This window comes from Panthera pardus, unplaced genomic scaffold (assembly GCF_024362965.1).
Source record: "Panthera pardus isolate Hobbes unplaced genomic scaffold, ASM2436296v1 HiC_scaffold_11, whole genome shotgun sequence".
NCBI lineage: Eukaryota > Metazoa > Chordata > Mammalia > Carnivora > Felidae > Panthera > Panthera pardus.
Window position 1 is genome coordinate 25972755 of NW_026526666.1, and position 13539 is coordinate 25986293.

Consider the following 13539-nt stretch of genomic DNA (forward strand, 5'->3'; position numbering starts at 1 on the left):
TCTTCCTGTATCTAATGCACTGCAAGCCAGATTCATCAATTACAGCAAGGATACAATATTCACTTTACCAAACATCCAGGTTTCTTAGGCTTTGTGCCTGTTTGTTTGTTTGTTTGTTTGCCTTCTATTCTCTTTCTACGTGCTCTATTCATAAATTGTCTCCAGCAAATTATAGCAAAGGTGTCTCTCTTCTCTATTGCCACTTTGCAATCTATACTTAACTGCAGGGTAACAGCAATGGAAGCCATAACTAACAGCACCAACTCCAGCCTTCTAAATCTGCAACTACAGCTTGGGAAGAATCTTGTATCGGGGTGTTACATGCTAGATTTGATGTGGATGTTGTAGTCTGAAGCGAAAATTATTTCTACAGCTGGAATATAACATTTGCATAAGTTACAATTAAAAGGGAAAATATAATTACAAATTTTCAACTTAATTTGAATGGTTTGTAAAATGCTCATTTGGCATAGGCAACAGCTTGCAGGCAAACAGAACACAGTCTCAGAGTTGTGTCCCTTTGTCTGAGTAGCAGTGGTGAACTCATTCTGAAGGGTTTGCTTTAACCCCTGAATCCCAACATAACCAGCAGTGAGAACCTAAGGTACAGGGCACTGTTTGCTTTCAAAACAGGATTGCAACATACACAGCAATTCACAAATATTTGCATCTTTTAATTGTTTCTAAAACAGAAGTGGCAAGTGGCATCGAACAGGAATGTTATTTCTCTTGTGGAGTGAATGAGCAGTGGAATTTTAACTAGTTTCATTTCCTTTCAGCTCTCAGATCTGAAATCTGTGGTCACATCTCCTGTACAATGTGTTCTTCATATCACAGTCTCTTTAATGGCTCCTGTTTCTGATTTTCTCCCCTCCTTAATTACATGTCTTTTTCTTGTAGCTACTTCATGCTGAAGGCATGTCATTCTTCCCAGACGCAGACTCGGCTAGGTGTCCGTGCACTGAGTCCGTCTGTTCGTTTGTTTTCAGGGTTTCTTTCTAAGAAGCAAAGGAATCCTTTTATTATCCTCAAACGTGAGAATCAAAATTTTCATAAAATACTTTGTACAGCATGTGCACTTGAAATCCTGCGTCCCCAAAGTCATGATAACCGTGATTATTATGGAACATGCATTGTGTTGCATCAATAGTTTTGAAAAACGAGAGAAAAAGGAGAAAATTATTCCATTCAGTCTTTCTCAGGAAAAAAATGCATCCAAAAAGACATATGAACAGGAAAAATTGCTATTATTATGAATTACACAATTAAGTATGCTTTTCTATGTTTTTGATCCTTCTTTTCATAGCAATCTTCCAAATAATGAGACACCAGAACATACTCTTGGAAAAAAACAAATTATAAAAACCTATCCTTTGTTCTATTTGCCCTGGAAACTGAAAAAGAAATTCTATGGCAAAAGGAAAATATAAAGTAATAACATAACCTTATTTTATCTTTTTCCTGAGAAACCACAAAGGCGCTGGGTTGATTCAGAGTATTGTTAAGTAGCATGATTTTTTTTTAATCACAGAAACCCTGTCTATTTATGGGATAACAAATACAGGACAGTGAGAGGGCCACCACACCACCTTCAGGACAATGCGCCGCTACTTGGAATGACTGGCTGAAACTAACAAGCAAATTACCTAAATGATGTTCTGGTGCAACGTCATCTTCTGTGCCCCAGACTTGGAATAATTTTATCACTCCAAACTAGGGTACAAAATGAAAAATACATATGCATATATATTTTATTTATGTTGATTACACATATATTTTATTTATATTGAAAAAAATTCTAGGATTTTAATAAATTTTATACTGGGACCTGTAGGCTCCTGGCAATCTAGTCCAATAGCTTTCCCATTTCTTTTCTTCTTGGTGCATAAACCCTAAGTTTATATCCAAAGTCATAAGCCAGAAGCAGACCATTTACCATAATGAATGGTATTTCCCAAATGGTAGAACATTTACTGGTGGGAGGATAATTTTAGTTGCCACATAGCCAAATATTTTCATTGTTACCTATTTTTTTAAAAATATAACATCACATTATACTTTTGATTTCACCAATTTTATTACTTAGAATTGCTCCCTTTTAAATTGATTTAAAGATGGGGTGCCTAGGTGGCTAAGTCGGTTAAGAGCCCGACTTCAGCTCAAATCATAATCTCATGATTCATGAGTTCCAGCCCCACGTCAAGCTCTTTGCTGACAGCTTGGAGCCTGGAGCCTGCTTTGGATTCTGTGTCTCCCTCTCTCTCCCCTGACCTCTCCTGCTCGTGCTTTGTCTCTCTCTCTGTCTCTCTGTCTCTCTCTCAAAAATAAATAAACATTTAAAAAAATTAAGTTGATTTAAAGAAAAATGTGGAGAAAAATATCACAGATGGTATGCAGGCATAGCAAAGTCATGAAAGAGTTATAGAAATGACTTATGTTTAAGAAACAGTATTCTAGAAAATCACTTCTCTATCAGGGCTGAGTTCTTAATTAAAAAAAATTAATGTTTATTTATTTTTGAGAAAGAGAGAGCATGAGCAGGGGAGAGGCAGAGAGAGAGGGAGACACAGAATCTGAAGGAGGCTTCAGGCTCCGAGCTGTCAACACAGAGCTCAACATGGGGCTTGAACTCACAAGTCTCAAAATCATGACCTGAACTGCAGTTGGACTCTTAACTGACTGAGCCACCCAGGTGCCCCTGAATTCTTAATTTTTTTTTTAATTAAAAGGGCATTTCTCAAAAAAATTTTCAAGGAAAATGAACACCTCAAGAAAGAATAAACTATTTTAATGTTTACTTTTCTCCTGGACTCATGGAAAACACTTCTCAAAAAGAGTAAAACCACTACAGCATAGTGATTTGCCTTGAACACGGAGAGTAGATTGGGAGCAAGCACTCTCAGGAAGATTCAGGAATTTTTCCAGAAGGCATCTCACAAGAAGCCAAGAGAGGCAGGGATTAAGAAGAGTGTTGGCCAGGGGCACCTGGGTGGCTCAGTCGGTTGAGCGTCAGACTTCGGCTCAGGTCATGATCTCACAGTTCGTGAGTTCGGCCAGCACTGGGCTCTGTGCTGACAGCTCAGAGCCTGCAGCCTGCTTCCGATTCTGTGTTTTCCTCTCTCTCTGCCCCTCCCCTACACGCGCTCTGTTTCTCTCTGACTCTCAAAAATAAAGAAAACTAATAAAAAAAAATTTTTTAGAAGAGTGTTGGCCAAGTTGCAGACAAGGTACAGGTTATTCCTAGTAGCTCAGCAGGTGACTTCAGGGCAGGATTGGGGTGATGCCACCCATGAAGGAGACCCTGGGTGGAGTCCCAGAGGCGGAAGCAAATGAAAGTGCCTGAATGGCCAGCCATCCTTCTCTCCCCATGCTCCATGCCACTCCACATCTTATGCTTTCCCTCCGGCCCTCTCCCTCCTCCTGTCTTTCATCAACTGAAATGGCAATAGGGGCATAGAAATCTAGTTTTTCATTATTTACTTTCTATAAAGTTTTTCATTTTTTCTTCTGAATTTTAAATGTAGATGACTTTAAAGTTTTATATTTCCAGTTCTCCAAAAAGACTAGAATTAGTCTAAAAATAGTCCTAAGTTGGTTTTCACTTATAAATGGTTCTAGGATATATATTTTGTATGATTCAGTGCTCCTCCCACCCCCAACATTGAAAATAGAGCAATAATTACAGCTGAAGCAAATGGACCCTTTTCCTCCTCTTGGTGGGAAGAGTATACATGTAATATAAGAATAATTAATGGACTGGAAGAAGACAAAGACCTTCAGACAGATGCTTCTGAGAACCACTGTATTTTGGTGTTCTTTGTAGTAATTTGAAGAAGTCATGCCATTTCAAATGGTAATCAAGGGAAATCTAGAGTAATTCACTATGAAGAGAAAACAGACCATTCTTAAAATGTTTCTTTACACCGTTTTCCATATGAACTGTACCTCCTAGAGTAAATGTTAGAATGAATGGATGGGATAGAGCTGGTCTTTTCCCATCAAATTCTTCAGAGCACTGCAGCAGTTGGAGGCTGGGGTGAGGAGCTGTAGGGTAAGGAGAAAGACACTATTTGACAAGCTCTTGGGACTACACACTATCCCCTCTGACCACTGTAACTCCACTGTTACCTGTCTGATAGATGGGAATCAAAAAAATGTTCCTTTTTTTTTTAAATAAAAGGGTGCCCCTGTTTTTAAAACTTGGAAAATCATGGGAATAGAAAAATTCATGTTCCCGGATTGACCCTGGAAAAACAGAACCAATTATAAGGATGGTGAATGTTTCTTCAGACTGATCATTTCTTTTTAATTCCTCAAAGGCTCATTAAGTTAGATCCTGCTCCTCTGTGACCTTAGAAATCATTTCCCACTCTCCATACCCCCTACTCTTTGTGGGGTGGAAGGGACACATAGATTAGATTGATGGGGTTATTCTCCCTACTGTTTTATGTAAATTTGCCAAAGAAATAAGATACCTGTTCTGACAAGAGTCAGGCAAGTCTAAATATTTCTTACAGACAGAGCTGACAAAATTCAAAAGTAGTTTGGTTACAAGAGACTCATTAATTTCAAATGGGCATTTGATTCCCAAAGGGAAGACAAACTTCATCAGTTGGAGCATTGTGATGTCACAGAGGAACTTCATTAGTGCACCACTTAGAAGGGAGCCATGAGAGTAAGTAAAATGAAATGTAAATAAATGCCTAATTAGGTGTCCATGAAAAACTGAAGAGTATCTAAAGTTGTTAGAGATGACTGTACTTGGAAGGCAGCTTCTTAGACTAAGAATCAGTGCTTTCATAACCTTCATGGAGGAGGCTGGAAGATTCTGCGGAGGTCTCCAGAAGACTGGTTAACTTGGATGAAGCCATTGAAGACAATCAGGTATGACATCATTCCCATGGTTGAGGTCCTCTGGAGCAGAAGTTCTAGAACTTCTTAGGGCCATTCTAGTAGAATAGAATACTCAGAAATCACCCCCACTTCTGCTGAGGGTGGGGTGGGAACAGGCACAGGGAGAGGAAACTTTATCACAAGGAATGAGCAAAATGGAACTGATTTTGATAAAGGCATTGTAAGTATTCAGTTAACATTAGAACCATGAAGATACGATCTTGTCTCAACCAATATTATAAAAGTTAGTCCACAGACCAAGCAGACATCAAGTAGACTTTAAACCATAAATTGAAACCTTCTACTCAACAGGAACACTAGAGAGCTCTTTTCTCTAGCACTCAGGCATTAAAGCTGTTGCTACTTCTCCCGTCTTTCCACCCCATACTTGCCTACAAAATAACGTCCAGATTTCTTAGCATGCATCAAGGCCCTTTAAGATCCACCCCATTCTCTTTTCCCCAGCTTACCTCTCACCGTGTCTTAACCTGTTCCCTTATACATCATGCAGTCTGTACTCGGTCTAGTTATACCCTTTTATCCAAAGTCTCTGAATGGCAAAATCATATTCATCTTTCAGAATCCAGTTCAAATTACACTTCCTTCCCTAAAGAGTTCCCTAAAGAAATCCCTAAAGGATTTCTCCTTTGTGTGTTACAGACACATTTCAAGCGTCTACTTTAGCACTTATCTAATCAAGGGTATCAGGAGGGCAGTTCTCCCTCGGCTTATGGTTAGATACATCTGCACAGATCTAGAAGACAATGGTTTGCACGCAGGAATTGTGCGCATAGGGCACTGAGAGGGCTAACTGAGTAGGTAACAAGCCCCAGGATGACAGGGAAAGGGAGAATTGGAGTACAGTGTGGTGTTGGTCTCCTGTATCTGTCCCTAGCCTACCCCCACAGACATATGCCTGGGTCATATAGACTGGGATTGAGAGTGTGAATTCTAAAGCTCTGTGTCTGGATTCAAATTTCACTTCTGTTACATACTAGTTGCCTTGAGTGAGTCAGTTAACCTCTCTAGCTTCAGGGCAGATGGTAATAATAGCGCTCCTGCCTCATGGTTCTGTCATGAGAATTATACAAGTTAATGAATACAAAGCTCCCCAACAGTGCTTGTCACACAATAAGCATCATATAATAAGTATCAGCTATTATACTTAGGAAGAGAGATGACAGTTAAGTAAAAAACTGAAAATCCTATAAGGCCTTAGGGCACATGCAGCACTAACTTGGAACCACTAAGTTGAAAGAAAACAAAAATAGGTGTTCTTCCCAACTCCACCATTGGCCAGAAGCAGCATGGCGCTTTGAAGTGGTGGCATCTATTGGGACTGGAAATAGAGGGCTCCAATGCTTGACAGGGGCAGCTGTGCTCAGAGGGGTCGATTCTCAGCAGAGACAGAAGCAGTGCCCATCAGGAGCAATGGCCATCACTGTGTGGCCTTTGTCATACCGAGAGGTGATGTTGCAAGACATCCAAGGTGTCCGGTGAGTGCAGAGCAATGTAAGTGATAGAGGAGCCTGGTTCAAGTGAAGCCACCCAGTGGACACAGCAACTGTCAACAAAGACAGGGATGGCACCATAAGAAGGGTCAGTACTCCGTGGACCCCACAAGGTGAGACATCAGTCTTACCCACATGGAAATATTTTCTGGGTCACCCAAAAATACTTGGGAGGAGGGCTTTTGCCAGGGTGCAGAGGTCCTCTAGGGTGCAGTGTGATCAATTCCTCAAATTATCATCGGTGTGGCTTTATTTGTACAGAAAGGGAATACTGAGACACCATTAAAAGCACAAGCTTTGGTTTCAGACAGACTTGTGCTTCAGCTGAAAGTATTTACTAAGCATCTATTCTATGCCCCAGGCTCTGCTCTGGTCGGTGGAAATACCACAGTGAACAAGGCAAATAGGATTCCTCCTCACATAGAGCTACCTTAGAGAGGGGACACAGACAAATAACAAGAAAACAAATTAATGGGACCTTGCCTGTTTAAGAGCCATGAAGGCAATAAAATAGATGATATGGTGTACAGATTGGGTGGAGAGAGCTGCTTACATATGGCAGCCAAGTAAAGTCTCTCCATCACAGTGAGGGCTAATAGCCAGGAAGAGGCAGCTCAGGGACGATCTGGGGACAGAATGTGGGACCCTAAGGTAGGGAGACTTGGCATATTAGAGGAACATAAAGAGGGATAGTAAGTCCGAGGGCGCCTGGGTGGCTCAGTCGGTTAAGCATCCGACTTTAGCTCAGGTCATGATCTCACTGCTCCTGAGTTCGAGCCCCACATGGGGCTCGGTTGCTGAAAGCTCAGAGCCTGGAACCTGTTTCAGATTCTAGGTCTCCCTCTCTCTCCATCTCTCCCTGACTCGTTCTCTCTCTCTCTCTCAAAAAGTAACAAACATTAAAAAATTAAAAAAAAAAAAAGGATAGTAAGTCCAAAACAAGAGTCAGCAAACTATGGTATGGGGGCCAAATCCAGCCCGCTACTTGTTTATGTAAATAAAGTTTTATTAGAACACAGCCCACACTCATTTGTTGTCTCTAGCTGCTTTCGTGCTATAATAACAGAGTTGAGTGCTATAATAATAGAAATGAATAGTTGCCACAGAGGCTGAATGGCCTGCAAAACCTGTAAGATTTAATATCTGGCCCTTTACACAATGTGTGCCAATCTCTGGACTAAAGCCTAGTGAACAAGCGGGGTGAAAGCCGTAGGAACTGAAGTTTAAGGGGTGCCGGGAGGCAGCAAACTGCAGGGTACTACAGACCATGGCAGAGAAGTCAGCTTATATTCCACACGTGACGGAAAGCCCCTGAAAGGGTCCAAGCAAGGGAGACACGTGATCTGATTCACGTTCTCCACTGTGGGAACTGCATAGAGAGGGACTGCAGGGGCAAAGTAGCAGCAGGGAAGCCAGTTATGAGGATGCTATCCATGCAGATGGGGACTAGTAGTCAAGATGTATTCGCTCAGGTATATAACAAGCATGAGAATCCCAACTCGGCTGTATAACCACACACAAGTTACTCCAACGCTTTCAGCCTCAGTTTCTTGTCAGTAAAACCCTCAGACCACTATTGTGTGGGTTAAATTACAAATGCACCTGAGGTATATGTCAAAAAGTAAGTGTTCAGTGGATGTTAGCCATTATTGTTCTGTTGTTGAGTCGTTGTTGACTGGTGAGGCCCATGGAGCACTGGGTCCCAGCATGGGCCTCTCCGTGCTGGGTAGTGTGGCACGCTTCTCTCCCTGACTAGACCTGTAAGTACCCTGGAAACCAGGAAGCTTTTATTCATCTTTATATCCCCCAAACTGTGCCTGGCACATGGTAGATGTTTAATAAATATTTATTGATTAAACTATCAAGGCGTTTTTGGTTTTTTTGAAAAAAGGGAAGGTATTATTCATTCTGCCATTTTCACCAGACATGTTTTGTGTTTTCAGGGTTGAGGTGGTATATTTTGATGGCACAACCATTCTGAAGATACAGAGGTAGTTGTCTCTATGGAGAGCTAGTACCTAGCGCCCCCTCTGGTGCAAAGGGAAACTCAGATACTGCTCCCCATGAACCTCTAACACGACAAAATATGTCAGTGACGGTAATTATATATGAAATCTGGACTAAAAAGTCGCCATACCCAAGAAATTCACACATATCAGACACCATCTACATATCAAAAATCTCAGCCACAAAGTGGACCCAATAAGAGTCAAAAAATATTGTTCTTAGTGTCAGATTTTTTTCAGACTTTTGCTTCAAAACAGTTGGACATTGTGATGCCTTGTCCAGCCACATCAAAGGGAGTCTCTACTTTATATCATTATCTCGTTTCTTTTATTGATTCATTATCCTGCCTAGAAAACTAGAAGGATCGCTCCCCAAATTGAAATTTCAGAATTTTTTGTCAATTTTCTTATTCTCTGACACACCATGACCAAGAAAGACTGGAAATCTACCCTTCACAAGGAGTTAATTTTCTCATCATAAAATGATCCATACTGTCTAAACAACTGTTTCAAATGAAATTAAGTATGATAGACACATTTGCAAATGGCATATGATATCCATAAAGTAGGTGCATACTTTGTGACATTTTTATTTTTCAAAAAAGAGGTTTTAATGCCAGATGGGTTGTACAATACAGAATTATAAAACCCTGGAAGGGCCAACTCAAATGACATGTTACTAGGTGTATATCATCTGTGTTTTCACAGTGCTATATGTGTCCTTCCTATGCATTTATCACTATATCAAAAACATTAATTAGAATTTTTTTTAAATCAAAGTAAGACTGAGAAAAATGTCTCAGTAGTAGTCACCAAATCTAGCAGTCCTAAGCAAACTTAGTAATTTAGCCAACAAACTCCAAAAGTACAGGAAACTTAAAAGAAGAAAAAGATTTAAAACAACACAATATTAAAGATGAGAATCCCCTACAATAGTGAAGGAAAAGGTGGAAATCCTTGAAACATCAGTGAGCAGCCATGAGGAGGTAGTTGTGTGTGTGTGTGTGTGTGTGTGTGTGTGTGTGTGTGTGTGTGTTTAACAGGAAGCCTGGCATCTCACAAATAACGTATGTTGCATATTATGTGGCAGTTGCTATAGTAACAACCTTTATTTTCTGAAACAGTACACAGATGTGTACAACATACTAACTTGCTGGTTATAAATTACGGCTTTTCCCATAGTTCAATAACTTAAGAATTCTATGTTTTTGAAATCTCAGAAGTTCTGTTGTTATTCAATCTCTTTTATGAGATAATTTTCCTTGTACTTTCAAAATGAGAGCATTCCGAGACAGGCTGAGAGAAAGAAGGGATGAGAAAATGGGGGATATCAGAGAGTAACAACAGACTGAAGACTGTTTCCTACGGAGTCTGGATGGAACCCACTGACTGAAATGAGAACATTATTTTAATGAATTAGGCATCATGTACAATAGTGATGAGAAAGAAGTTGCTAGCAAAATGATGTTACAAATAAAGTTATGAATTGATTTTTTATTACAAGGTGCCATATTTACAGTTTTAAAATAAACAGAGATTATTTCTTAGAAATGTCACAAACATTAATATAATTTTATAAGCTACAACAGTGTGGGGGAGTGAATTAGCCTGGTTACCTGACTTCAAATGAAGTTTTTTTGAATCTTCATTCAAGGCCTGAGTCTGGGAAAAAATGTATATTCCTATTTTCATAAGAGATTAGCATCCCTTTGTCAGGTTACAAAACAGAAGACAGATTTTTACTGAGTGGGATATTTTTCTTTTCATATTTTAACCTTAATCAACAAATATTTATCACGTGCTTTGTACATGCAGGGAGCTAACTATCTGTGCCCAGATGTGCATAGATACATGTAGAAACACAAATTATAGAAAAATTGAGTTCTGTAGATGGTTCTTTTCTGATTCTAAATATTTACATATGTTTTCCATGTGCTGGATCTGAACATTTTCTTTAATAGACAGTTCACACTGTAAAGTTTTAAACCTTGTCAAAAAGAGCAATCTCTGCAGGATTTGTCAGGCTAAAGTTTATTACCTGGGAAACACATTTGAAAATAAGGTTATATAGTTAACATTTATAGTTAAAAGCCAACTTTCTACAATTTTAGATAGGTAAGTAGGTAGGTAGGTAGGTAGGTAGGTAGGTAGATAAATAGATAGATAGACAGATATAGATATAAGGAAGGGTGCAAGGATCCTCATATAGAAAGTAAAAAAAGACCCCTGATTGAGAAAGTCCAGACCTTACAATGCTACTAAATTTACCTAACAAACACCAAACACTCAGAAATGCTATTTCAAGTGACAATACAGTCACATTCAAATGAAAAATTGTCTTATAGCTGCAATGGCACAGGATGAGAAACACTGAACACAGTGCAGATAAGAACAAATCATTTTGAAAAGCTTGCACCATTAAGTGGCTGTTAAAATTTTTGCTAATGCTTTACACACACACACACACACACACACACACACACACACACACACACTCCTTTCCGTATCATTCTGAGATATATTAAAAACAGGACCATGACTAATCCATTCAAGTCCTTACGTTATCAGAGAGAAAAGAGAGAGAGAGGGAGAGTTAAGTTATCACCTGATGGGGGCTTAGAGCCTAGAACTGGGAACCCAAAAGAAAAAGAGTACTTCACTGGTAGATGCATTTTAAAAGTATTACTTAAATTACATTTAAGTCATCAGACAATTATGAACTTTCTTCTCTTTTATATTTATATGGCATATTTATTGAATTGCACAGTATGCTTTTACAATAAAGTGCTTTTTACGTTGCCGCCTTTGTTCATCCAAAATAAAACTGACAGTTATCCTTTTATAAGCTATTCCGAGAACATTTTCTCTTCTTTGAAGCTGATTGATGCACTACTTTAAATGTTCCTGCAAATATCTTTTCAATTCAAGTTTTTGCATAATGTAATAAGAAGATAAAAGAATTCTATACTTCAACGAGAGACATTACAAAGCAAGTAGAGACATTATCAAGGGCATTAACATGCTCCTAATAGCAATAAAACCTTTTAACTGTCTGATGTAGAACACGCTCCCACCAAACCACCACATATTATGGTAATTGGCTCCAATTTCTGAATCTTACATTGTAAAGTTACAAAGAGTTAGGTGGAACTGAAAAACAAATCCAGAACACTCATCTTGTTAGCGTTCCCATTATGAAATGTTTGCTTGCTACCTTGAAGGAGAACTGGTCTGGTCTGTGGAGCTGTTCTTTCCTGTGCTATCATATTTTTGCATCCTGTCTCATCGTTATTCCTACTGACTCTGATATAAATACATATTTTTCCCCCAAATAACCCTTTTCTAACTCCAAAACACCACAGTAATATAAATAGCATTTTTCTCAGAATTTCAGTGTAACAAATGGGTTCTCTGTTCATGCCTGTGTCACATCTCATTCACTTTATGTGTTCTTTCATCACAGGAAGATACAATAGGGGAAAATATTCCGCGAGGACGCTTTGATTTTTCTTTACAACACACCACTAAATTACGTGAGTAGCCTTTCCATCGTGGTGGAGAGGAAATATAATTTCAAACTAAAGTTGAGCCCAGTTTCTGTTAAATTAAATAGCAAAGAAAAAAAATAGTTCTTGGCTTTATTCTTCTTAGATGGGGAGCAGGGCAGTAGGGAATTGACACAAGTCGGTCCTTGGTGATTAACCTGCAGTTTATGGTTGTGTTTCCCGGTGACGTGCCCATCACGCAGGAAGCTTCTCGGAGGCTGTGGAGAGCAGCCTGTCTGCTTTGAGAAGTGCAGATCTATCAGGATCCAGAATCGGGCTCTGAAAAAGCTGTCATTTCATGTCTCTAAAACAGCCTCTGATTTAATGTACAAGATGTCAAGAAGTAAAGGACAATAAAATAAAAGCCAAAAAGGAGAACTATTTCAATTAAGAAGCATTTCTATACCAATTCTTGGAAATCACGTAAAATAAAAACTGTCAGAATCAATCTGTGTTTAAAAGGTTGATTTTTGTGGCACTTACATAGAAACTGCAAGACAGGAAAAAAATACAAATTATTAACAGAGCAATTGAACCTTAAAAAATTCCTTTCTCACTAGATAGATATTTGGTTATTAAATTTTCCTAAGGGACCTAGGGGAAGTGTTTGTATAGCAGATGCTGGGAGTTGGGAGAGAGAAGGAAAGCAATAAATCCTCATACGGAAAAAAGTAACAAATGGAAGCTGCAGTCCTGTAAGAAGAAGGAGTTTTGTGTATTTCCAAGAATTTAATATTTTGATTGCCGATAATTAGAACCCTCATATAAGACTTTAGGAGTTTACCTTTCATTGCCATGATTTTCCAATGGTGTTTGAATGTCCTTTTCAGAGAAAGATAAATATTTCTTCAAGGACTGCCCTATCACCCCAGTAATCAAATATCTTAAAGGTGAACTGAGAAAAAAATCTTTGTGAAATTTGAAGCAACCTTTTAGCTAAGAGTATAATAATAATAAATAAAGAGATAAGCATTGTCAAAAATAAATAAATAAAATCCTTCCTTTGGAAGGCATAAATTTTATTTTTATTTCTTTTTAAAAATATGCTATTTAAGAAACATACATTATAACTCCAACCTACTCCTGTCCTTAGAATTTTTATGATGCTATGCTTTTTATTCCATATTTTCTGTTAGGAGAGAGATTGGGCAGGGAAAGAAGAGGTGAATTTACTTGCTGTCCCCCATTGATTTGTACATTTCAGGGATATGCCCCTTTCCATGGTCTATTTCTAGCTCCTTTATTTAAAAAAAAAAAAGTTTCTCTGAAGGGAATACTTTACAGAAGAAAATTCACTCCCTTATCATCAAATCAAGAACTTTTCTTAAAGTAACTCTAAGCACAAGCAATAAGAGGAGCAGCCTAAGAACTGCCTCCAATCACAAGAAGAAAAATAACAAAATCAGCTCACTCGTGATTTCCTTAATATACTTAAAAGAGATACAATCCCACTGATGCCTCTAAAAATAAAATGAGGAGAGGGCAACTTTATTGATTCCCTGCAAACCCACGAACGTGTAACTTATTGATAATACTAAACACTGTCTAAGCCTTTAGTGATTTCCAACCAAAAGTCTGCCTCTG

General features: G+C 38.8%; 1 protein-coding gene across 5 annotated transcripts in view; it reads right to left on the reverse strand.

Annotated features, from left to right (window-relative positions):
• RWDD3 (RWD domain containing 3) overlaps positions 1-13539 on the reverse strand; it is a 147637-nt gene that overhangs the window by 56423 nt on the left and 77675 nt on the right. For 2 of the 5 annotated variants that reach the window (XR_008418514.1, XR_008418506.1), the window contains 2 exons: positions 1647-1713; positions 654-998 (listed from right to left, as the gene is read on the reverse strand). The exons of 1 other annotated variant lie outside the window; for it this stretch is intronic. The gene's annotated coding sequence lies outside the window, so the exon portion shown is untranslated. Of the gene's footprint in view, positions 1-653; positions 999-1646; positions 1714-13539 lie in introns of those variants that run through there. 2 more of the 5 variants (XR_008418503.1, XR_008418502.1) reach the window with 1 other exon arrangement.